Genomic DNA, 24,218 nt, shown 5'->3' with positions numbered 1-24,218 from the left:
CCAGTTTTTAACAAGCACTATTTCAACACAGTCCTTAAATCAGCTCAGCTTGGACTATCTGTTCAGGCGGATTCAGTTCGTCTGTCTCCCTTTTGTACCTTTTCCCACCAGCATTTGTTACCACAGGCCATTGTAACATCTTATGAACTTTTACAGTTGATCTCGCAATTCGGGGAACTTTGTAGAACCAATTGTCACAACAGGGCCCAGAGCTGGGGGCCGGAGACCCAATGTAAGGACATTGGACTAGGGTTTGGACTCTTGCCCCCAGAAGGCGGCGGGGTGGGGATGGATCACTATAAATGACCTGGCTGGTGGGCTGAATCCTGGGAAGAGACACACCTCCGCAGAGCTGGAGCGGCCATGGCTGGATGTGCTAGATGAAGCAAGCCTGCCACACCAAGCCACGAGAGGGTGGGGATGCCAGTGACACGTCTGCTCCCAAGATGCCCCTCTGATTCTGTTTTGGACCTGACTCGTACAGGGATATTTGAGTGATGGGAGAAGGGTGCGGCCCTGTGATACATGAAGGGGGGCAGGTAGCTCCTTTGATGGACACCCAGCCAGCCAGTTAGCTGTAAAATCCCTCTTGGTCTGTTCTCTGCTTGCTTTACCTGTAAAGGGTTAACAAGCCCACAGTTAAAAGGAAGGGAGTAGGCACCTGACCAAAAGACCCAATGGGAAGTGTGGAACTTTTTAGACTTGGGAAAGAAACTTTCCCTTTGTCTGTTGCTCTTGGGGCTGCAGGGTCAGAGCAGCAATGCTGTGTAAGGCTCGAACCAGGTATGAAAATTCACCTTCCATACCTAGATGAAAATATTTGGATGGGGAATGATTAGTTAGACACAATCAGGTTTATTTTTTATTTTGGCTTGTCGATCTCCTCTGTGCTACCTCCAGGTGCTTTTGTTGGCTTGTAACCTTTAAGCTGAACGCCCAAGAAAGCTATTTTGGGTGCTGGATTTTTGGAATTGCTCTTTTAAAATCTATCAAAAGTTCCAAATGTATTTTTTCCTTTTTGTTTTTAATAAAATTTACCTTATGGAAGAACAGGATTGGATTTTTGGTGTCCTAAGAGGTTTGTGCAGGTTGTTTGTTGAGCTGGTAGCCACAGCTAATTTCCTTTGTTTTCTTTCTCAGCTCTTCCCCGCAGGGCCGGCTCTAGGCACCAGCAAAGCAAGCATGTGCTTCGGGTGGCATGTTTCCCGGGGCGGTGTCCGACCCCCCCCCCCCTGGCCCCGCTCAGTCAACCAATGACAACCAATGAACCCCTGCGTGGGGCGGGGCGGTGGGCTCAGCGTGGGGGTCCCGGCCCTTGGGCAGTCATAGAATCATAGAATCATAGAATATCAGGGTTGGAAGGGACCCCAGAAGGTCATCTAGTCCAACCCCCTGCTCGAAGCAGGACCAATTCCCAGTTAAATCATCCCAGCCAGGGCTTTGTCAAGCCTGACCTTAAAAACCTCTAAGGAAGGAGATTCCACCACCTCCCTAGGTAACGCATTCCAGTCTTTCACCACCCTCTTAGTAAAAAAGTTTTTCCTAATATCCAATCTAAACCTCCCCCACTGCAACTTGAGACCATTACTCCTCGTTCTGTCATCTGCTACCATTGAGAACAGTCTAGAGCCATCCTCTTTGGAACCCCCTTCTAGGTAGTTGAAAGCAGCTATCAAATCCCCCCTCATTCTTCTCTTCTGCAGGCTAAACAATCCCAGCTCCCTCAGCCTCTCCTCATAACTCATGTGTTCCAGACCCCTAATCATTTTTGTTGCCCTTCGCTGGACTCTCTCCAATTTATCCACATCCTTCTTGTAGTGTGGGGCCCAAAACTGGACACAGTACTCCAGATGAGGCCTCACCAATGTCGAATAGAGGGGAACGATCACGTCCCTCGATCTGCTCGCTATGCCCCTACTTATACATCCCAAAATGCCATTGGCCTTCTTGGCAACAAGGGCACACTGCTGACTCATATCCAGCTTCTCGTCCACTGTCACCCCTAGGTCCTTTTCCGCAGAACTGCTGCCTAGCCATTCAGTCCCTAGTCTGTAGCTGTGCATTGGGTTCTTCCATCCTAAGTGCAGGACCCTGCACTTATCCTTATTGAACCTCATCAGATTCCTTTTGGCCCAATCCTCCAATTTGTCTAGGTCCTTCTGTATCCTATCCCTCCCCTCCAGCGTATCTACCACTCCTCCCAGTTTAGTATCATCCGCAAATTTGCTGAGAGTGCAATCCACACCATCCTCCAGATCATTTATGAAGATATTGAACAAAACCGGCCCCAGGACCGACCCTTGGGGCACTCCACTTGATACCAGCTGCCAACTAGACATGGAGCCATTGATCACTACCCGCTGAGCCCGACAATCTAGCCAGCTTTCTACCCACCTTATAGTGCATTCATCCAGCCCATACTTCCTTAACTTGCTGACAAGAATACTGTGGGAGACCGTGTCAAAAGCTTTGCTAAAGTCAAGAAACAATACATCCACTGCTTTCCCTTCATCCACAGAACCAGTAATCTCATCATAAAAGGCGATTAGATTAGTCAGGCATGACCTTCCCTTGGTGAGTCCCTGCCCTGGCCCCCCCCTTCTCCCCCTCCGCCTGCCCCTGTCGCACGTGTCACAAGCCGCAGAGGAGCCAGAGCCAAGGGGAGCTGAGCCCGGGATCAGGGCAGGACCCACAGCCAGTAAGGGACCCGCTGTCCCTGGCGGCTCGGCGCTGGGTGGGCGCCCCTGGTCCGCTCCCCTCCCCGTGGCTGACCCACACCCCAGCCGCTCTGTCGGTTACTGTCCCCTCTGCGGGGAAGCGGCCAGGTCTGAAATCGGGCTGGGGGCCCACGGGCAGGATGTACAGCGCCGAGCACCTCCCTCCAAACACTGCTATAGCATTACGCATTCTTTTAACATTACCAGTATCAGTGGATTCTCATGAGGGCAGTTTCTCAAAGCTGAAATTACTCAAAAATTATTTGAGGTCCACCATGTCTCAAAATGGTTTGTCGGGGCTTGCATTCATTTCAGTTGAAAGTACATTGCAAAAAATTTAGATTTCACTGAATTATTAAAAGACTACGCAAGTATAAAAACCAGAAACATTCAGTTCATATAAATTCTTTTAATTTATGAGAAACAGGGCTCACTCGAAGATACTAACGTTTTTCATAGCAGTGTCTACTTGAACCCAAATTGTTTGTAATTGTGATTTTGTTAAAATTAAATGAATACACTAGTAGGAAATTGTTTTATTTCACTAACTACAGATTCTCTGTTTTCATTTTTTTATACATATTTTAAACAGTCAAAACCAAACCAAACCAAAAACATTGCAAAGTGCAAACATGTGTAAAAGCCAAAAAAACAGGGGGCGGGGCGGGGCGGGGGAGGGGGCAAATTTTTTTTTGCTTGGGGTGGCAAAAACCTAGAGCCGGCCCTGCTTCCCCAGAGGGGGGTGTGAAAGGGCTTGAGGGTACCCCACAGGGAGGAATTCCCACGTGCTCCTTCCTGGGCTCAAAGGGGGTTTGTTGCATTCGGGTGGTAGCAGTGTTTACCAAGCCAAGGTCAGAGAAAAGCTGTACCCTTGGGAGTTTAATACAAGCCTGGAGTGGCCAGTATTAATTTTTAAATCCTTGCAGGCCCCCACTTCTGCACTCGGAGCGACAGAGTGGGGATTCAGCCTTGATGGGCCTGGACTGGAACTGGGGAATCCACCCATCACAGAGGAAGAAGGTAACTTTTGCCCCACTCCCAGCCAGGGAAGTTCCAGGGGGACGGTGAGGGGACAGGGTGTGGGTGGAGGGAGCCCGTGGTGATGCAGGGACCTTCACTGGGATGCTGAGGCTTGTATCCCATGGAGGGTTCTACACTTCCAGGTCCTGCCTCTCAGGGCTGTTCCCTTACTGGGTATTCAGCCCACCCCTCAGGCCGCACCCCATGCAGCCCTGGCAGCCAGGACGTCACACGCTGCGTGCATCCCAAACACAAGGCCCAGCAGAGGAGGTGACTGTTGGTTGCTGAGGGGCTGCTGCTCCTCTGGCCCATGCATGGCTTGTAGCCAGGACGCTCGCGGTGATCGAGATGGGGGTGGCGGCATGGGGTCAGGGGGAGTCGCGATGCTCCCGCGGCCCGAGCCCTGAGAGCGTTTTTGGGGCATGTGAAGTGTTGTGATGTCATGGCCCTGCGTAGTCCAGGGGCAGCCACGGCAGCTCCGCCTCTGCCCGGCAGCATTTGAGTTCTGCACCCCGTATCCCTGCCAGCACTAGGAGCCCTGGCCCTCATCTGATCGGGCGACGCTCATCCCCGATTCCTGCTGCCCTGGGATCTCTGTCTCTCGATGGCAGAAGAGTCAAAGTTCACCTGAAATAGCCCAGGGGACACTTGGGCCCCAGCTCGCTCCATCCCCCTGGTCCTTATCTCCTTTGCTTTGAGGCAAGCCCCAGCCGGGGTCTCGGATCCCCCAGCCACCTGGCTATGCCGCAGTCATTAGATATATTTTTCTGTAGCTGAGTAATTTTAATTTTCTAGTCAGTTACCTTTTGGTTTCTCGCTTCCTTGTTTCTCTGGCTCTTAATTGTCTTTTCCATATATTAAGGATCCCTTGGCATTCTCTCCCCTTTCTTCAACATGCTCCTGGTCTCCTCCCTCCCTCCCGCCCCTCTCTTGTCTCTTTCTCAGATCCCAACTTGGGAAATGCCAACCCTGCCTTCCTAAATTTGCAGCTGGGGAAAGTGTTCTCCTGTGCTCCTCAACCCCGTGGTGTGGCCATTGCACTGTGCTGCTAAACAGCTGCTGCGCTCCACCCCAGAGGTGGCTGCAGTTCAGCCGCAGAGTCCGCCTTATGCTGTGGAAGAAAGTGGTGCAGCAGCTGAGGCCAGCATCAGGGCAGATGCATTGACTGCAGTGGCGTTACACCCATTTACACCAGCTCTGAATTTGACCTGCTGTGTTGGGTCGTGGAAGTTATGTATTGGTCCAGGGCCAGGTCTGATTTTATCTTGTCTCTTTTAAAGATAAAATAATAATGAGTACTGGACCCTCCTACAGTATCTTTCATCCAACCCCCTACATTACGCCCTATAGACCAGTCAGGAATAAAACCAAGGTGTCCTGGTTACCAATGCCCTGCCCTGATCATGACACCACCCTGTTCCCCAGAGCTGGGAACCCAGGAGTCCTGGTTCTGGTCTTTTCTCTGCCCCCTCCAGAAAACAAAGCCTTAACGACAACAGAGCTCAGCCAGCAACGTGGTGTGTCTAAGAACCGAAATAAGCCTCTCTAAATCTCTTGCAACCGCCGGAGAACACCTGTTTTACAGAAGCACAAAACCATGGAAATAGACATCTCGTGTGCTCTTTGCAAGGTACACACCACCTATAATCACTGCTGCACTCGGGGAATGAGCTGTGTATTTCAGGCTGCGTTTTCCAAACGGCAGCCCAGCCAGCTGCCGCTGCAAAAGGACAGCAGGTCTTGTGGCGAAGGCACTCCCCTGGGGTGCTGCAGGGGATGGAGCTGCATTCCCCATCTCTGCTGTGACCTGGGGCAAATCGCTTGGGACCAGGCTTGGAAAAGCAAACGGCTGAGTTTTCTGCTCTCAGAAAAGGAGCCAAACCTCTCAGTGAACGATGCCAGCAGGAAAGTTCAGTGCCACTAAATCCTCGGGACGGGTCTCACTGCATTCATGTGCCCCCCGTCTGCCTATAGCCAGCTGTTGTCTCTTGTCTTCTGCGCAGGGCACTGTCTTTTTGTTCTGGGCTGGTACAGCACCTCACACAATGGGGGCCATGGTCCATGACTCCTCAGTGCAAGTGCAATACAAATAATCATTCACGACACCTTGTTGCACAGGCGAGGGTGTGGGACTTAGATCCATAAACACAGGCCTTTCCCAGTCGAGTGGTCCAAGAGCCCCTGTAATAGCTGGTCCCCAGCAGCAGATCCCTTAATTCGTCTATGAATCCAGCCCACTAGGGGGTGACATTGCACCCTCATGCCCATGGTCCACTGGCAGTAGGTTACATGGGGACTACGCCTACACGATGAGCTAGGGGTGTGATTCCCCAGCTTCTGTACACATGCTCGCGGAGAGCTGGCGCCCGTCAATAGCCATGTAGCCGCGGTGGTGCGGTGCCATGCCTGAGCCGGGCCCAGAACAAACACCCCTGAAACCCAGGGGTACGTACTCAGCACAGCTGACCTGGGCTCCCCTGCGGGCTACAGCAGCTCCGCTGCTCTTTACACTTGCACTAGTGCGAGCACGTGTACACGACCTGGGAAGCAAGCCCCTTGCTCGTAGTGCAGACGTAGCCTGAATTAACTGCTGGAAGCGCCATCATTTGGGTTATTTAAAGCTCACTTCGGGCAAACGCAGCATGGCCCAGTGCCTAGGGCAACAGCTTGGGAAGTTAGAGTGTAGGGTTCGGTTCCCTGCTCTATCCCAGACCTGCTGTGTGGGCTTTAGGAAGTTGCTTACCTACTCCGTGCCTCAGTTTCCCCTCCCCTACTGAAGACTACATTTTCAAAAACAAGCTCAACATACCCACATTTGTGGCCAGGATTTCAAAAGAGTCCAGCCCGGTGAGCTCTCGAGGGCAGGTACTGTCTCTCATCATGTGTCTGTGCAGCCCTGATATTGCTTGGGGCCTTTAGGTGGCACCGTAATAATAACGGATTGTCGAGAACAGCCCTGCCTGGGAAGATAAAACCTGGTTTCTATAGGACTGGCTGGGCAGGGAATGGCCACATTCCCCTTTCATTTTTCCTTACAGCAATTCTTTCTTGTAAATGGTTGTCTTTTGACAGCCACCTGGCAAACAGCAAATGGAAGGAAGTGCAGTATAGACGGAAGGAGCTCCTGGATAGCCATCTGCCTAGAAACCTGGAAATGGATCCAATGGCATCAGTGTTTCAAAGAAGCTGTAGGATAAATAATGGCATTGGCTGTAAGAGAAAACAAGAACAAAGCTCCCACGGCACCTACAATTAGAGTGCTCTTAAAACACCAATCACTCTGCCCCTGCCGTGCAGAGCCACTCTTCTCAGCAGTCACCAAATATGTAAAAACCGGGTGGTCTCTGCATAGGAGGAGCCCAGATTGGAATAGGAGGGAGGCTGCAGGTTGGGACTGAGAGGCATCAGGAGTAGGGTGACCAGATGTCCCGATTTTATAGGGACAGTCCCGATTGTTGGATCTTTTTCTTATATCGGCTCCTATTTCCCTCCCCCTCACCCCGTCCCGATTTTTCACACTTGCTGTCTGGTCACCCTAATCAGGAAAGCTGGGGCTGGGGCAGGGGCAGGGTGGGGGCCCCAGGACCAGGGAAGCATGATGTCAGGGCTTGGAACAGGGGGGCAGTCTGGTTGTTGGGCTTGGCGTGGCCGTGGCTGCGTGATACACGCGGTCAGACTAGATGATCTAATGGGGCCTTCTGGCTGGAAACGCGGGTGCCCAAGACTGGAAGAGCAGGGATGGCTCCGGGGCAGGCTGGAGGGGCATTGGCAGAGCTGGGGGTGGGAATTCGGGGCTGGAATAGCAAAAGGGGAGTGGCTGCAGCAGAGTGTGCCGTGCCGTAGTCCAAAATCGGAAGGGTGCTGGTGCCGGTCAGGATTGGCCAGCTCCGCCCTGTAGCGTGCCAGGTTCAATCCAGCGCGGCTCAGCCTTCCCGGTCATGAGCAGCAGATTCGGCACTCTTTCCCTCACAACAGCGGGGAGCAAAGAAACTCGTCCCTCCATGAATAATCCTCCAAAGGCCACGGGAGCTGGGCTCAGTACGTGCCCCGAATACAGCAAGTAAGCTCCTCAGGGCAGGGACCATCTCTTATGCACCCAGCGTCGTGGTCGGGGCTTCAGTGGGACAGATTCTGTTCTCAGTTCCACCGGCATAGATCCGGAGTCACCCTACTGGGGCCAATGGCATTGTTTCGATTTGACACCACTCTCCTGAGATCAGCATCTAGCCCTAACTGCGCTGAAGCTAAGGGTGCGCCCTCAGTTTTGCCCCCCTGGGCTCAGACTCTGGGCCTGTCCCTGCATCGACATGCGCATTCTCCTTTCGCCACATCTGTTATCGCCAATTGTTGATCCGTCAGCAAACAAACCGCAGGTGGCTTTACCTTTGCCTCCCCGTTTATTCCCAGCCAAGCCCTGGACAGCTACATGCATGCAGCATACGAGACACATTCAGACTCTGTATTGAGGCAATTCTTATTTCAGGCATGAAACCGGCACCGCAGGCTGCATGAAGCTGAGTCTCTGTGTGACGTCTACATACTCCAGGCTCCCTTGGCCTTCTGTTTGCACAGGAAAGGCCGGCGGCTAGTGCCTCTGATTGATCTTTTCTCTCTTTGCTAATAACCACCAGAGCAGCATTTCCACACACCAGGGATACGACACCTTTGGAGCTGGGCTTATCCAACGGGGAAACTGACAAACCAAGCAGCTGAAGAATAATTGTGTGTGCAAGATAAGCTGCGTACCACGGTTTGTGTAATTGTGTGTGTGTGTGTGAGAGAGAGAGAGAGGGGGGCTATGGGGGAATGTAAGACAATGTACGAGAGACAGTATTTGTGTGAGTAGGAGTGTGTGCGTGCGTCTGTCTGTGTGTTTAAGAGGCCAAGATGGATTGGTTGGATGCATAAGACTGTGTGTGTTACAGCAGCTGGGTGCTAGACAGTGTGTATGTGTGAGATTGCGTGTGTACTATGTGAAACAGTGTGTTTTGTGTATTACTGTTTGCAGGGTTGTGAGAGCATGTTTGTTTAAAGGCATGTGTACGTGAGAGATTCACAGATTCCAAGGCCCGAAGGGACCACTGTGATCATCTCGTCTGACCTTCTGTAGAACACACCCCACAGAACTTCCCCCAAATAATGCCTGGAGCAGACTTTTTAGGAAAACGTCCAACCTTGATTTTAAAATTGCCAGTGATGGAGAATCCACCAGAAAGCTTGGTAAATTGTTCCAGTGGCTAATTACTCTCACATAAAAATGTAGGCCTTATTTCCGTTCTGAATTTGTCTAGCTTCAACTTCCAGCCATTGGCTCGTGTTAGACCTTTGTCTGCTAGACAAAGCTAGAAGAGCCCATGATTAAATATTTGTTGCCCACATCGGTACTTATACACTGTAATCAAGTCACCCCTTAACCTTCTCTTTTTTAAGCTGAATGGGCTGAGCTCCTTGAGTCTATCACCGTAGGCCATGTTTTCTAATCCTTTCATCGTTCTCATGGCACTTCTCTCAACCTTCTCCAATTTCTCAGCAGCCTTCTTGAATCGGGGACAGAACCGGACTCAGGATTCCAGCAGTGGTTGCACCAGTGCCAGATACAGAGGTAAAATAACCTCTCCACTCCTGCTCCAGATTCCCATTTATGCGAGATTGTGTGTTTTGAGATGGTCTGTGTGGGTGTGTGAACAATGTACAATCCCAGGAGGCATCTGTGTGATGGTGCGTGTGTATGTGAGTGCCAGACCGTTTTTGCGTGACACGGGGCAGTGTGTCTTGTCACAGTGTGTGTGTGAGAGAGGTTACGGAGGGCCAGCCATAGCAACAGGGCTTATCTAAAACTAGCTCCTTGAGGCCCTGGTTGATATGCCCGTGACAAGGCAAAAGCAGAAAAATTCTAACGCTACACAGGGATGTTTCATGTCTGACAGCAAAACTCCTCTCTAAAGCATGCTGTTCCCTGCCATATAATGCTCCAGCTCTGGCCTTCTTCCCAAACCCCTTTAAGAAAGAAGTGGCAGCAGGACCGCGTGGCCCTCTGAAGAGAAAGTGTCTCATCCTAGCACTGAGCACTTCAGACGCTCGCGTCTGAGCCTTGTCAAGCGCCGGGCACCTGAGCGCTTTGGGTTGTGGGGGAGCTGATTGACAGCTGCTCCCGTGGAGCGCTGAATACAAAGAGCTTCCTTCGCTAAGCCCGTTCAGAGGCTGGGAGGAGACTCTATTATTGATCCATCGGTGATTTGATTGGCTTCCAGTGTCCTAGAGCTGGCCTGCTCCCCTGGCCCAGAGAGGCAATTACACAACCGAAACAGAGCGAAGTAAAAGCTGCAGCTAGAAAAACCCACCAAGAAGTAACATCTTTAGCTGAGGTTTTAAAGCGGCCGAAGACTCGGGGCGTCTGAAACCCAAGGGGTGGCGGATGGCACCGCCCGGGCAGGGAACCCGGGGAATTATGCAGGCTGCAGCGCTGCGATGGAGGGGTTAAGGGCAGTGTAACGCCGCAGGGCAGAGGGAGCCGAGGGCACAGCCAGGGCTTTTTGATCTGCTCCTGCCATTTCTTCTTTGTTTCTAGGCATTGTGGGAGGCTCAGGGCTCGTGGGGAAGATGGAGCTGGCTACGGAAGATGTGTCGAGAAATAGCAAACTCCGACAAAAGGCTGATTGCTGGAGCTGAGACATAATTAGGGGTGGAGGAAACTAAGACACCCGAAACCTGCAGGGGGGAGAGAATACAAAGGAAGCAACCAATGCAGTCTATTGACCGTGTGTCATAGACACTATACTGCCAATACATGACACTCAGTTGTTCCAGTCACACACTTTAGGGTGGCTCCTTTCTTCCTAACCCAGGGGTCTCTCTAGGTGAGGACCACGTTACTGTAATATCTTAGCACCTGACGACCTCTAATGCATTGATCCTCTCAAGTCCCGGTCCTGGGCTGAATGACTCTCGGACAACATTTGTCCCAGATTCCCTGTGGTGCTGCTGTGTGCCTTCCCAAGGCTCAGGAGCAGTGTCAATAGGGTTGGCAACCTGGAGTCCCCAGGAATTAAAGATTATGTCATGTGATGAGACCTCCAGGAATACGTCCAGCCAAAATTGGCAACCCTAGGTGCCAGCCTCTTTCAGGTGGGGGAGAGGGGGAGCTGAGGTGGGCCTTAGCCCCCCCTTTCCAGGAGGCCCCTCCCCTGCTCCTCCTCTTCCCCCTGAGGCCCCACCCCTGGCCAGGCTGGAAGCCAGAGCCAGGCAGTAGTAAGAGCCACCCAGGGAGCCCGAGCCTCTGTGGGGAGCCCAGAGTCCCGGACCCTCCACCTGCCCTGGATGGCATGCCCCTAGGGGTGGGAACATGGTCCAGGGGCTGCTCTTGGTCACTCCAGCCCCCCGCCCAGGGCAGGTGGAGGGTCTAGGGCTCCTCCTGGGCTCCCTGGGCGGCTCTTACCATGGCCCAGCTCTGGCTTCTGGCATGGCTAGGGGGCGGGGCCTCAAGGAGAAGAGGATGGGCAGGGGGCGGGGCCTCAGGGAGAAGAGGAGGAGTCAGGGTGGGGCCACAGCGGGGGGTGGGGCTCCGGCACGTGTCCCACCTTTGCCTTTTGAAAAGGTACCTCCGAGACCCAGCCGTGTTAATCGGAAACGGGGCCTAGCAAGAGCGTGTGGCCGGTGTGTCCCGTCAGCAGAGCCTTGTTCACACCGGCAAGTGGGTTGGCACAAGAGGCCTGTCAAGCTGCAGATTCAAAGCTAGCCCAGTGCAGCCTGCAGAAACGTTCTCAGGTCTCTTTTCCCCCCGCCCCGAATCCGGGCACCCCCCTCGTGCACACTCCCCCTCCCCTTTTCGTTCTCTGGGAGGATCTGAAGCAAAGAGCTCCGTGGTGATTAGCTTGTTGGTTCACAGCTGCCTAATCACCAGCGGCTGATTCTGTCCCTGCGAATGACGGGTTGTACGTGTGAGAGCAGGAGAGCCAGATGTGGGGGCACCTGGGATTGGCGCTGATTCTCCCCAGCTGTGATGGCTGTAGCTGAGGGACAGCTGCTGCGTGTTCCTGCGTCTCTGAGCGGCAGGGACCGGCTTGGCTCTGGATAAGTGCAGCGCGCAGCCTCCCCTACCGCCCCTCGGACATGAAGGGAGGTGTGGGCAAGGACGATGCACCATTGGGGACCCTCAGCCAGGCTCAGACGTCCCCGCTGATGTCCGTGACAACTGGGCACGAGGCTCAAGATAGCCCAGGTGCCGCACACTCTGTGACAACCTTTGTTTGACGAGCCCAGCAGCGTGTCCGTGCTGTGTGGCCAGTGGGGGTGGATCGTGCACTCCCCTGGCCGGGGAAGCTGGTCCCCGCTCAGCTCCCTGTATGGGCCACCTCTTGCACTGCTGTACCCCGGGGGGGTGGGAGAGATTGTCAGCACCTGGGGGCCTCGGGATCGCAACACAGGCTTCTCCAGCCTGAGCTAAAAGACCCACTTGCGTTAGCTGAGGCTGTCTGTATGTGACTCAGCCACCAGTAGAGGGGGAGGAATGGGTCTGGGTTACAGACGCACGCAGGGGCGCGGCCGTATGTACGCCGACAAGGCTGGCTACAATCTCAGATGGCAAATTGGTACTGACATGGGCATTCACGTAGCAATTAGTGCCTATAAAGCACCACCCAGGCTCTGGGGACCCCTTCGTCTTTGGCGTCTCGGCGGAGTAAGGCTCATTAGTGCTGATTTGCAGTGGTAGGTTCAATAATGTGGACGTTTGCTTCACAGGGAACTGGACTGAGACCTGGGGAAGTTTGGATCCATTCCAAACCCAGGCGTTGTGATCAAGCCCCTCTCTGCTGCTCAACTGTTGACAAAGGATCTCTCCACCCGTCTCTGTCTGTCTGTTGCTTATATAGTGCGCTGGAGACCTCAGGGACCGGCTGCTGCTCTAACCTACAGTCAGAGGCAAATTAAGATTTACTGGGGCCCTGAGCACAAAGAACTTTTGGGCCCCGCACATCCTGGGGGCCCAGGGCTGCCAGAAGCAGGCGAGCCAGGGGGGCTATGGCCCCGCCACTTTTAAAGGAGCCTGAGGTAGGCCTTAGCCCCTCCTCATCATGGGGTCCTGCTCCTCCTCTCCTCCCTGAGTCCTCGCCACATGGCCAGACCGGAAGCTGGAGCGGGATCATGGTAAGAGCCACCCAGGGAGCCCAAGGCCACTGTGGGGAGCCCTGGACCCTTCACCTGCCCTGGGCGGTGTGCCCCAGGGGGCGGGGACACAGGCCAGTGGCTGCTCTCAGGCACTGTTGAGCTCAGCTGAGAGGAGCTTGGCATGGTTCCTACCATCCCAGTCGAGGAGAGGCTCCTTTTCAGCTCACCTGATGGGATGCTGCCTACAGGTCCTGCTGGTACCAGCTTGCATCTCAGCTGTGGCAATGGATAGGACAGGATCCCTGCCCAGGTTGGCCCACCCCCCATTTCAGGCCGTCAGAGTTCGACACAATGGCAGGAAAGGGGGGTTATTTCGGACAGGCAAGGCCCAAGCGCTGTTGCTCTGGCTGCTAATGGGAAGAAGGCGCCTTCGTGTTCAAGGCCCAGCTTGGGGTGGCAGAACAGCTGGATTCCAGTCCCAGCTCTGTCTGAACACATTCAGACCTTCAGCAAGGAACTCCAATGTCTCAGATTCCCCATCGTTACCATGGGGGGGCGCAGTGCTCACTCACCCCACCGAGGTGATGCCCGAAGGCCAGACAAGCTGCAATTGGTTTCATACGCCACCGTGTCCGTCCATTTCTCCTCACCGACTCACGAGTCTGCCATCGTGCCGTGGGCTAGTTGGGCTTCCTGACGGGGGAGAGACAGAGCTGCCACTGCTGGGGTCAAGGTCACTCCTAACAGAGCAAGTCTGTAGCCAAGACATCTTTATTCCAGTCGTACTGGTTTAACCCTGTGAACTCCCATTTAGTCCCTTGCTCTCATCCAGGGCAGGACTGTTCCCTGTGGTCTATGCTCCAGGGTTTGGTCCCGTCTGGTTTCAAATGTCCCAGGAGATGGGGTTCCCACCCCTTCCCTGAGCGGCAATTCCATCTCATTGCCAGGAACTTTTCCCCAGTATTCAGCCTACCTTTTCTTTTGCTGAATTTTTTCCCATTGCTTCCAGTTCCACCGCTCAGCTGAGTTCTCCTGCCCCGGTGCTTACATCCTACAGGAGCTAGCGGGCTGTTATTTACGACCTTGCTGCTCCATTCAAGTTATAGCTTCGCCAAACAATTTAGCTGATTTACTCTCCCCTCTCAATCCATCTCCCCAGCCCCTTTAATCACTGTTTGCTGCTGTTCCCTGGACTGCTTCCAAGTGCTCAATATCTTTCTGGTACTTAGATGCCCACACATGTGTGCAGTATCCCAGATGCAGGTTCTTGAGCGCGCTGGAGAGATGGGGGAACTCAGGGGGCTTCTAAAGCTGCAAGCCCATGAATGCTCTCAGCTTCCATCAGCTGGCCAGGGAGAGATGTTCACTGTCTTCTGATCAACGTGGAGTTGAATGGCTCCGCCCTTCATCTACAGCTTGAAGGTAGGTCTTTTATGAGTTATGGCTGAATGTCACCAGACCTGCTCCCTAACCCGTGCTCAGTAGGAAAAGCAAAGCACATGGGAACTCAGGCAATGCTGCAGGGCAGGCCAAGTGCGGAAGCAGGGCTCAGGGGAGCAAAGAATACCATTGATTGGACTAAGAATGGGCAAGGGTCATCTCTCCCACGCCAGGTCAGAACCATGGTCCCATCTACCCTGGTATCCCTCCTCTTCCCTTCCACCCCCTGGGGTTACTGCCGATACTGTAACAAAACTGTAGCCACCTCTGGCTTCCTCGCTCTATTCCGTTCAGGTTCTAACCTGAGCACGTCTCGTGACGTGAGGCTCATCTGTCTCACTTGTCTGTTCACAGCAATAGCAGGGACAGACCCTGCATCTTCCACCCCTTCAGCTCCAGGAGAATCGCTGTTGAAGGGTGTTTTAGCCTGCACACTGCCATCCCCGGGATCCCTTGCCTTCAGGAGACATCATCAGATATCCCTACAGGGCCAGGTTCTGATCTCATTTACACTCGTGTAAACCAGAGTGATTTCAACAGAGCTACTCCAGTTTTGTCACCGAGAGGAGAACTGAACCCGCAGGATACACAGCTGCGCTGGGAAACGTCTGAAGCCTGCCTCCCGCTCTGACATACACACGCTAATATGCTCGCAAACAGTAATGTCACCCAGGAGCAAATAGGCAAAGTGCATTGCACACAGAGCCCCATCAGGGCAGAAAAGTCAGCCATCGCTTTCCCAAAGCAATGGATAATTAAGCCTTTCGGGCAGCTCCTGCCTGTTCTGCCCCTTTATACAGACTTTAGCTATCAGAGAAGTGCAGTTTATTCTATAACAGGGAGGGGTGGACATAGCAGCTATGGGGCCGAGTTAAGGACAATGAACCGATCGTGATTGCTTGTGAAATTCCTCTGCCATGTAAAAATGTCTTTCTGCTGCAATTGGCTAACTCCCGCCAGGCTCCCCGATGAACCAAAGCGTCTGCTCCACTGACAGTGTCAAAGAGATGGTGCCTGCCGCCCAATTTACCCATTTTCCTCTCCTCCCTTGGGCCAATAGCTTGGCTGCAGCAGAAGGCAGCTGTCGGCCTGGCTGTCGACTGGGGCATTTCATGCAGGCCGCCCCAAACCCCTCACACTTCTAAGGAGCGTGAATTAGACAGGGGAGCCCAGCCTTGCGGTCTCAGTTGAAGAGCACCAACAAGGAGGGCTTTTCGCAGCAGGTGTGTCGCTGCAGGCTTCAGTGAGCACACGTAAGAGAGAGACACTCCTTGGGAGGGCTGTCAAGGGAGTGATAAGAAGCCAGGCATAGCAGGCAAGTTTGCCCTGAGGAACCTGAGAGAAGTCTGAGATTTAGGCTCCCGAGGGCACTTAAGCCATTTTTGAAAAGGGGACTTTGGCTCCTAAATCATTTGGGGCCAGATTCTTAAAGGTGTTTAGGCCCCTGAAGATGCAGATAGATGCCTATGGGATTTTCTGAAGTGCCTAACTCCCATTGAAATCACCTGCTTAGGTGCCTCTGAAAATCCCACGAGGTACCTCTCTGCATCTGTAGGTACTGAATACCTTTGAAAATCTGTCTGCTGTAACTAAGCCAAAGTTAGCCTGTTCCACTGAGCTTTGCAGGATTTTCAGAGGAGGGATGCTATGCAGAGCCAGTTGTTTTATTTCAGTTTGGTTTTCTTCTTAATAACTCTTGGTTTGGTTTTTAACATGATGTTGCAATTTGTGGGACTGTCATTTGAGTAATTTCCCACAGATGCTCTGGGATCATGGCCCAGAGATGGAGATTCATGGATTCCAAGGCCAGAAGTGACCATTGTGATCATTTTGTCTGACCTCCTGTAGAACACGGGCCAGAGACCTGCCCCTCAACCATTCCTGGAGCAGAGCTTTTAGGAAAACATCCCATCTTGATTTTAAAATTGTCAGTGATGGAGAATCCACCCGAGCCTTGGTAAATTGATCTAATGTTTAATTGCTCTCACTGATAAAAAATTAAGTCTCAATTTGTCTAGGTCAGTGGTTCTCAAACTGTGGGTCAGGACCCCAGAATAGTTCATGATCCCATTTTAATGGGGTCCCCGGGGCTGGCTTAGACTTGCTGGGGCCAAAGTTGAAGGCTGAGCCCCACTACGGGGCCAAAGCCCAAGGGCTTCAGCCCTGGGTGGCGGGGCTCAGGTTACAGGCTCCATACTGCGGCTGAAGTCCTTGGGCTTCAGCTTTGCCCCCCTGCCCTGACCTGGGGCGGCAGGGATCAGACTTTTGCTTAGGATTCGGTCCTGAAGAAGAGGGTCGCGGTGCAATGACATTTGAGAACCCCGGGTCTAGATTCAACTTCCAGCCATTGGATCATGTTAGACCTTTATCTGCTAGATTGAAGTGCCCATTATTAAATATTTGTAGATACACCGGACCCTCACTAGAATGCATGTCTATATAGCGCGAATTCGTATATAACACGGTCGCGGCCATGGATCCCATATTTAATTACTTTAATTGCAATTAATTTTAATGCAATCCCCGCTATAAGGCAGTCCCCGTGTTAACGCGGTCCCACGCATGGATCCCAAATCCCTCGTTCTAGCGAGGGTCCGGTGTACTTCTAAACTGAGGCTCTTATATTTACAGAGAGGCACAAAGCACAATCTAAACCCAGACCGGAGAGGCTGTGTAGTCTGAGGGACAAAGGAGAGATTGAGAGAGGGGACCTGTCTACTCCAGTGTGTGAAATAGCAGGAAGAGTGAGAGAACAATCAGGTTCATAAAAATCTGATCAGAAATCAACAAGAAAAAACTGCCCCGTACGAGGGCTGGGCTTTCCTATCCTGGGAGATTTTTTGAGATTTCAAAGATATTTCCTGTTCCAGGTTGGGACAAGAGGTCAAAATCTTAAACATTTTTGCAAAATCTGAAAAAAATTTCAGAGCCGGTCAATCCAAATGTTTCATGTTGGTAATTTTGATACTTTATTTCTTTTTCAATCTTTTTTTCTTTAACCTGTTTTAATATCAATTAAGTTAAATTTTGAAATGAAAAGTCGCTTTGAACCGATAAACCAAAATTTTTCGTTTAGAAAATGTCAGAACTGGACCTTGCTGAAAATGTTATTACCATTTAAGCTTTTAGTTCTTCCCAAAAGCAAAAGGTTGCATGTAGATAAGTCAGAAATTTTCTGATGGGACACTTTTCCATCAGCAAATGCTGATTTGATAGGTTCAGAACATTCCATGGGAACACGTTGATTTTGTCAAAACTTTTAATGAGACAAGGTGGGGGAGGTGATAGCTTTTATTGGACCAACTTCTGTTGATAAGAGAGAAAAGCTTCTGAGCTTACACAGAGCTCTTCTTCAGAGAAGAAACTCAAAAACTTGACTCTCTCACCAGCAGAGGTTGGTCCAATAAAAGATCTTGCCTCCCCCACCTTGTCTCTCGAATATCCAGGGCTACAACAACACTGCATACAAACTTTTAATGTAAGCCAGACGGGCTGGCTGGCCGGAGTGAAAGCCAGCCTGTTTTCCTACCAACCTGAGCTACCGGAATCCAGGATTCTCCAGACATCTGCCTCCCAGGAGAGTTGGGTAGCCAGGAGCAAGCTGAAAAATTCCATTTAGATTCTCCTGAAATTGGATCTTTCTGAATGTTTTCTCCTCTGAAAAATTTTGAGATTTTGACTCTTTGTCTCAATTCGTGATAAAGAAATTTCCCAAAGAATCAAAATTTTTCACGGGAGGGAAATTTTGTTTTCTAGCCAGTTCTAATCCCACAACAGGGCAGAGTTTGTGCACACTTTTGGCAATGCCAGAATGAACTCCAGTGCAAACAACTAGTGCAAATACAGCAGCTGAGAAAGCCGAGAATTGATTTTCCCCAGGAGAATGGACTTGCATATTTGAGGAATACCACAAGCATGATTTTGATGCTAATTGTATCAATCACTGTTCAAAGTGTTTCATTTGTATTAGAGATGGGCTCAGATTCAAGTGAAAACACCCACACCTCCTCTTCTCCCCCAAAGTTGGAGATAGGTTGGATTTGGAATTAGATGAGAACCTAGATTTCATGAGATGGGCCCATCTTATCTGCATGGACATTTGAAAAGCAACTCAACCTACCATCAGTTTGAATGCAGATCCACATTTCTAGAGCTGGTGGGAATTTTTTTGTTTTTTTTCCCTGCTAAAAATGTCAATCAACATTTTTTTTTCATTTTCATCAACATTTTCCTTCCGAATATTGTGGGTTTTCAGCAGAAAACCAAAAACAATTCGGTTTTTGGCAACTGAAAAAGTGCCAAAATTTCACGAATCAGCTGTGAGTCTAATTTTGACGCACTCCACTGGGAGACGTTATGAGAGGCCCTGGGTTGAGCTGCCAGCCGTATGCTGATGACACTCAGCTGTGTATCCAGCGCTCTGCTGATGCGACCAGTACGAAGGTGTCAGAACGCCTACAGGAAATTAGCTCTGCGATGAAGGGCAGCTGGTTGACGTGGAGCCCAGACAAGATGGGAGTAAGGCTGGCCAGAAAAGGGAAATGCTTTGAAAAGCCAGCCTAGTTACCAGCTTCCCCTTCCACTGAAGGCTCACAGCCCCCTTCGCCAAAGTGGTGTGAATCTTCGGGATCCTGTCTGAGTCGTCGCTAAGCCTGGATGATCAGGGAGCAGCCGTTTCCCCAAACGTCTTTTCACACCTCCAGCTTACTAGGAAAATTCAACCCTTCCTCCCAAAGCAGGAGCTGGCCCCAGTGATCCTTGCATTTGTCACCTCCAGGCTGGGTTACTGTAACTCACTGCATCTGAAGCTAGTGCCGAATGCAGCTGCCTACTTCCTCCAGGGCGCAGGCCGCTGTGACTGCATTGGGCCTGTGCACAAACCCCTCCACTGGCTCTCAGCAGCATCCGACACCAGTTTAAGGCCTCGGTCCTCGTTTTCAAAGCAGTTAATGGACCAAGCCCCAGCTACGTCAAAGACTGAATTTCGATCGATGAAACACCGTGACAGCTGGGCTCCTCTGGGACAGTCCAGGTCCCAAAGCTCTGGGCAGAGGATGTGAGAGCCGGGGTCAGAGCTTTCACAGTCAAGGTGATCCAGCTATGGAACCGTGTTCAAGAGATCAAACCAATCCGCAGTCTGGCCATCTTTAGTGACTGCTGATTTCAGGAGAGTTACACCTGACTTACACCAGTGTATCTGGAGAACGGAGTCTCCATTCCTGTCGTACAGCCCAGAAGGTGGTAATAAAAACTATGCACTACACACCCGCAGCAAATCAAATTATTCCATTCCTCTCTCTGTCCAAGTAGGGGTACATCTTTGTTTTCACCAGGCAAGCTTTTTGCAGGAGAGATTTCAGAAAGAAAAAACAAGACAAACAAAAAATGTCTGAGCTCTGAAGTTGTGATTTGGTAAATTGCAATCAGTTATGGTTCAAACAGATGGCCATCCCTCCCTACAAGCTGTACTTCATTTTTGTGCAATTGATGAGAAACTACATGTCTTGGGACATCTGATTTTATGTTGCAATTGCTTTGAAATGCATTTCTTTTTATCTTAAGGGAGGATGTTTGGGGAGGTAAACAAGCCAGTCATGCCATAGTGGTGATGACACATTTTGGGGCGACTGGTTTCTGCATATAGTCTACAACAGATAACGTTCTGCAAAATTGGCAAGAGTTGGAGCCAGAGAACAAAACCAGAGTGAAGGATTCCCACTGTGGGCTGATATGAAAAAGACTTGCAGACTTGTCTTAGAACTTCAAATGATCACAGGCCTTTGCCAACACTCCCTGGGGTTTCCCCAGTTTTATGTGGATGGGGATTTATTTGCTAAAAATACTGTGCAACTAGCCACTCTGCCCTGTAGAATTCATAGATTTCAAGGCCAGAAGGGACCATTAGATCATCTAGATTAGAGCCAGATAACAGCCTGTGATGCTGTATGATTGAAATATGACCATTTAGATCAAGGATATTACCACTCTTAGACAATTGCAACAAATCTTGTGTAAAGTATGTCATGTAAGGTGTCAATGGAAAAGTTCTGATTTGCTAAATGTGATTATCTTGTTTATATGCATGTGTCATTTCTGTACTTGAAGTTATGAATATTGGCTAAGCACTGATATCTTATATATGTGCTGTATTCTTGAGTAAAATCCACATTGAATCCAGACAGCTAGGTGTTGATGGCCCATTAAAGACATGTCATCTCACAATGGGCCACAGGAAAAACTCATCCCGCCCCGTAAATCAACCTGTGGAGGCCTTAATACAGATATGGCCAGTGGCTGCCCCTGTGAGTCAGCAAGCCATGCAAGAACATGTGATAGGCTGATGTGACCCTGGACTCCATCTTGTGCCAGTAACTTTCCACAAGCTGGCTCTGTGAGCTTTTGAAACAGGTTATGGTGTACTTTTCTGTAAAATCCTGTACATTTCCAGGCACATGGCAAAGGGTATAAAAGACCCCTGAGCTATCTCCAGTTTGCCTCTTTCCTGCTCCGAGATTCTTTCCCAGGGGGTCCCAGGAGAAGTTGTGCTTCGGGGCACACGGGGGCATTGTGGGAAGGTATTAGAGGACGATTGGCACTTGAGAGGCCTGAATCCTCACTGCAAAGAGGCCGTGTTACCAGCTTGGGTGCAAGCAGCACCCGGGTAGCAGCCTTGAACCCCAGCCCAGCCAGCTGGCCCAGGTTGAAAGCACCAGTGAGAGGATTTGATGTGTGGATGGGAGGGCAGTTAAGATGTGTACCTGGGCCTGAGCCTGAATGAACTCTGCAATGAAGACAGACTGTAGGCCGGCGTGTGCGTTTTCAAGGCCATAAACTGACAAGGCACCGACTGTCCGTATCTGCCTTGTGAGCCAGGCCTTTGCCGTAGCATCCAGGAAGGTGGAACAGCAGCGGCTACCAGGTTGCCCTGACCCTGTCTTCACACAGTCTTCCTCTTGTGCAATCACTAGCCCTCTGCCTTGGCCCACGCGGAGCTGGCGTCTCCATCAGCTCGCTGCAGCGGAGAAATCAATTTAGAGAGCGATGAAATGGCTCGGATAAGAGGCTCTTTAAGCTCTTCTCTCCTGGTGTGGGCGAGCGAGGCGGGCGGAGACAGGTTTCTCTGCAAGCCATTAAGAGGAGAGATTTTTACAGGGCAGAAAAAGGACAAGACCAAGCGTGGGAAGGACGGGGCTGGTGCTGAATGCAAAACGTGGAGGAGGGGCTGGGGAGAGAGGTAATGGAGAGAAGGCTGGAGGAAAGCCCTGCCCACCACTGGCCTGGCTCACACCTAGGACAGATTGCGGATCTGAATGTGATACCATGGCCTCATCTCCAAGGCACGCCCCAGTTCCCAGAGCTCCCTTGGCCAAACACCTCCCCCAGCCCCGGGCCAGACAGCTGCAAGGCGGTACTGTGCCAGCAAACCTGGGGGCTCGTGTGCGTCCAGGTTCTCAGGTCTCCCCGACTCTTCCAACGGGCCCTTTGTCCTTCCCATGAACCACCCCGAGAACCCAGCAGGCGAGGGCTCTGTGCGAGGTCTCCATTGCCACAAGAGATTAGGATAAGCCGGGACAGCGCCAGGCTCATTTCGGCCCAAGGGCTTTGCCACCAGGCTGCATCTGCCACAGACAGAGAGGCAAGAAAAGAAAGGAGGGAACAAAGACAAGGGAGAGGAAAATCTACATAACAGCACCTAAACCCACTACACTGCAAGAAACCCCCCTGGCTGGCCCGTGTCAGCGGACTCGGGTTCATGGCTGTAAAATTGTAGATGTCTGGTCTGGGGCTGGAGCATGGACGCTGGGGCCCCGTGAGGGGGGAGGGTAGGAGGGTAGGTACTATGGTGACAGACAGAGCAAGCCTTGGTTGACATCTGATCTGCAGAGCAGCATTTCTCCCCCTACGACACGTCACCCCTACCTCCCTGGCAGGGCCTGCATTGAAAGCACACAGTGGTGCCATACAGAGAGCTGTCTGGAGGGGTCTTTGTCACTGGGGATGGAGGACTGGGTGGCTGTCGTGACCACAAACCAACTAAAGTCCGCTCCGTCGGCCCTGGGAATGGGGGATGTGGTGGCTCGTTAGGTGGCTGCAGGAGCCTTCATTTCCGCAGCCCTACCAGAGAGCTCAAGCAACGATGAGTTTGCTGGGACATAAGAACATAAGAGCGTCCAGACGGGGTCAGATCAAAGGTCGACCTAGCCCAGTATCCTGTCTGCCAACAGTGGCCAATGCCAGGGGCCCCAGAGGGAATGAACAGAACAGGGAATTATAAGGTGATCCACCCGCTGTCTCCCATTCTCAGCTTCTGGCAAACAGAGGCTAGGGACACCATCCCTGCCCATCCTGGCTAATAGCCATTGATGGACCTATCCTCCATCAACTTATCTAGTTCTTTTTTGAACCCTGTTATAGTCTTGGCCTTCACAACATCCTCTGGCAAGGAGTTCCACAGGTTGACTGTGTGTTGTGGGTCTCACACTACTCCCGTTGGCACACCCAGTCTGAGATGACTGTGAATTTCTGCTTCCTGATAAGGAGTGGGTTGAGGGGCTATGACAGAGTTGTTGGGGGGTGACCCCAGGACTGGAATAACAGGTGGATTGCTGGTCAGGACTGAGGGGCACCGGCAGAGCTGTGTATTAGGATCCCAGCCCTGGGATAGCAGGGTCAGGACTGAGGTGCATTAGCAGAGTTGGGTGTGGCAACACATGCCATACACATGTTCACAAACAAACACATGCACGTGCTTGTATGTCTCTTCTACCAGCAGGTCTCCTTCCTCCTCTCCCTCTGTTCCTTTCTTTCCTTCCTGCAGATGCCCTTCCCAGCTGGGGCTCCACATTGAACTTAATTTGCAACATGCATTCCAGAGTTCTTTTCCTCCCACGTTTCAAAGGGAAAGACAAAAAGCAAAGCAAACCTGTCTGGCACGTCCTCTGCAGTGTGAATGCCAGCTCTCAGCAATCGATAGCAAGGGCTCCCCCAGGGCTGTTTTCATTTCATAATATTTATTAGGTTGCTTTATTGTCAGAATCATTACAGTTCAATGTACTGCATGGATTTTATGCCAGCTGTACTTAGTTTGTCTTGTTTTTACCACTCCTCCCGTCTTGCTCAGAGTAATATTTGCACTAGGCTTTGGATCGCTCTGATACTGGAATTCTTCCCATTGTCGCTGGGGAGGGGGGAGGGGGAGAATTTGGGGGAACGCTTGCTGCCTGTTTATTTGAATTGAGAGAGACTGGCCAGTTGGGATTGCGCGGGAGGAAGGATCTCGTTGTGAGCAAGGCAGCAGTTACTGAGATTGCTTGAATCTGATTCCCAGCTCTGCCCCCGACTCCAGATGGTGTTGGCCAACTCATCACACCTCCCTGGGCCTCAGCTCCCCAGCCATAAAATTCAGATCCTAATTCTGTCTTGTCTATTCAGATTTAAGGTCTTCATTTTAAGGCTCTCAGCGTGCGTGCGTGCGAGTGTGTGCGTGTGCACAAAGGGGCCCTGATCCTGGCTGGGACAATGGACAGAAAGTGATTGAGGGAAAACGCTCCTAGGCCGTGGAATAGTTTTGCTAGGGAAGTGGAGGAAGCTCAGAAGCTGCAGGGAACTGTCTGGCATTGAGTAGACCCCTCTTCTTAGCCCCCCCAGTTCTGCCCACCTTGCCCGGAGGCTGGGCAGTGAACAAACCAGCACCCAGTGGGCTCTCTCAAGGTTGTAGGCCCTTGCCTTGTGTTAGATGTACACGGTACCGGTGCGTACGGAGAGTAAAATTGGATTGGCTTCCTCAGCTGAGCGGCCGAGTCTCACCGGCCTCCAAGAGCAGCCAGTGGTGGAGATGTCCTCCTGCAGGGAGCTGGCAACTCTCTTGTTGCAGTTAATGACCTGTCAGCATAAGGAAAGCCTGGACTGCATAAAGGGCTTCCCAGCTGGGAAAGC

General features: G+C 51.6%; 1 long non-coding RNA gene across 1 annotated transcript; it reads left to right on the top strand.

Annotated features, from left to right (window-relative positions):
* The first annotated feature begins 678 nt into the window (after nt 1-678).
* LOC311520361 lies at nt 679-10,488 on the top strand. Its single transcript, XR_014711565.1, has 4 exons — nt 679-783; nt 3,644-3,737; nt 9,268-9,339; nt 10,306-10,488. It is a non-coding gene; the product is annotated as an uncharacterized lncRNA (long non-coding RNA).
* Nucleotides 10,489-24,218: the final 13,730 nt, after the last annotated feature.

The sequence above is a fragment of the Lepidochelys olivacea genome (genome assembly GCF_965140295.1).
Source record: "Lepidochelys olivacea isolate rLepOli2 genome assembly, chromosome: 5".
In the NCBI taxonomy this organism is placed as follows: domain Eukaryota; kingdom Metazoa; phylum Chordata; order Testudines; family Cheloniidae; genus Lepidochelys; species Lepidochelys olivacea.
Note: the sequence above shows the minus strand (reverse complement) of the source record. Positions and strands in the feature narration are given on the sequence as shown.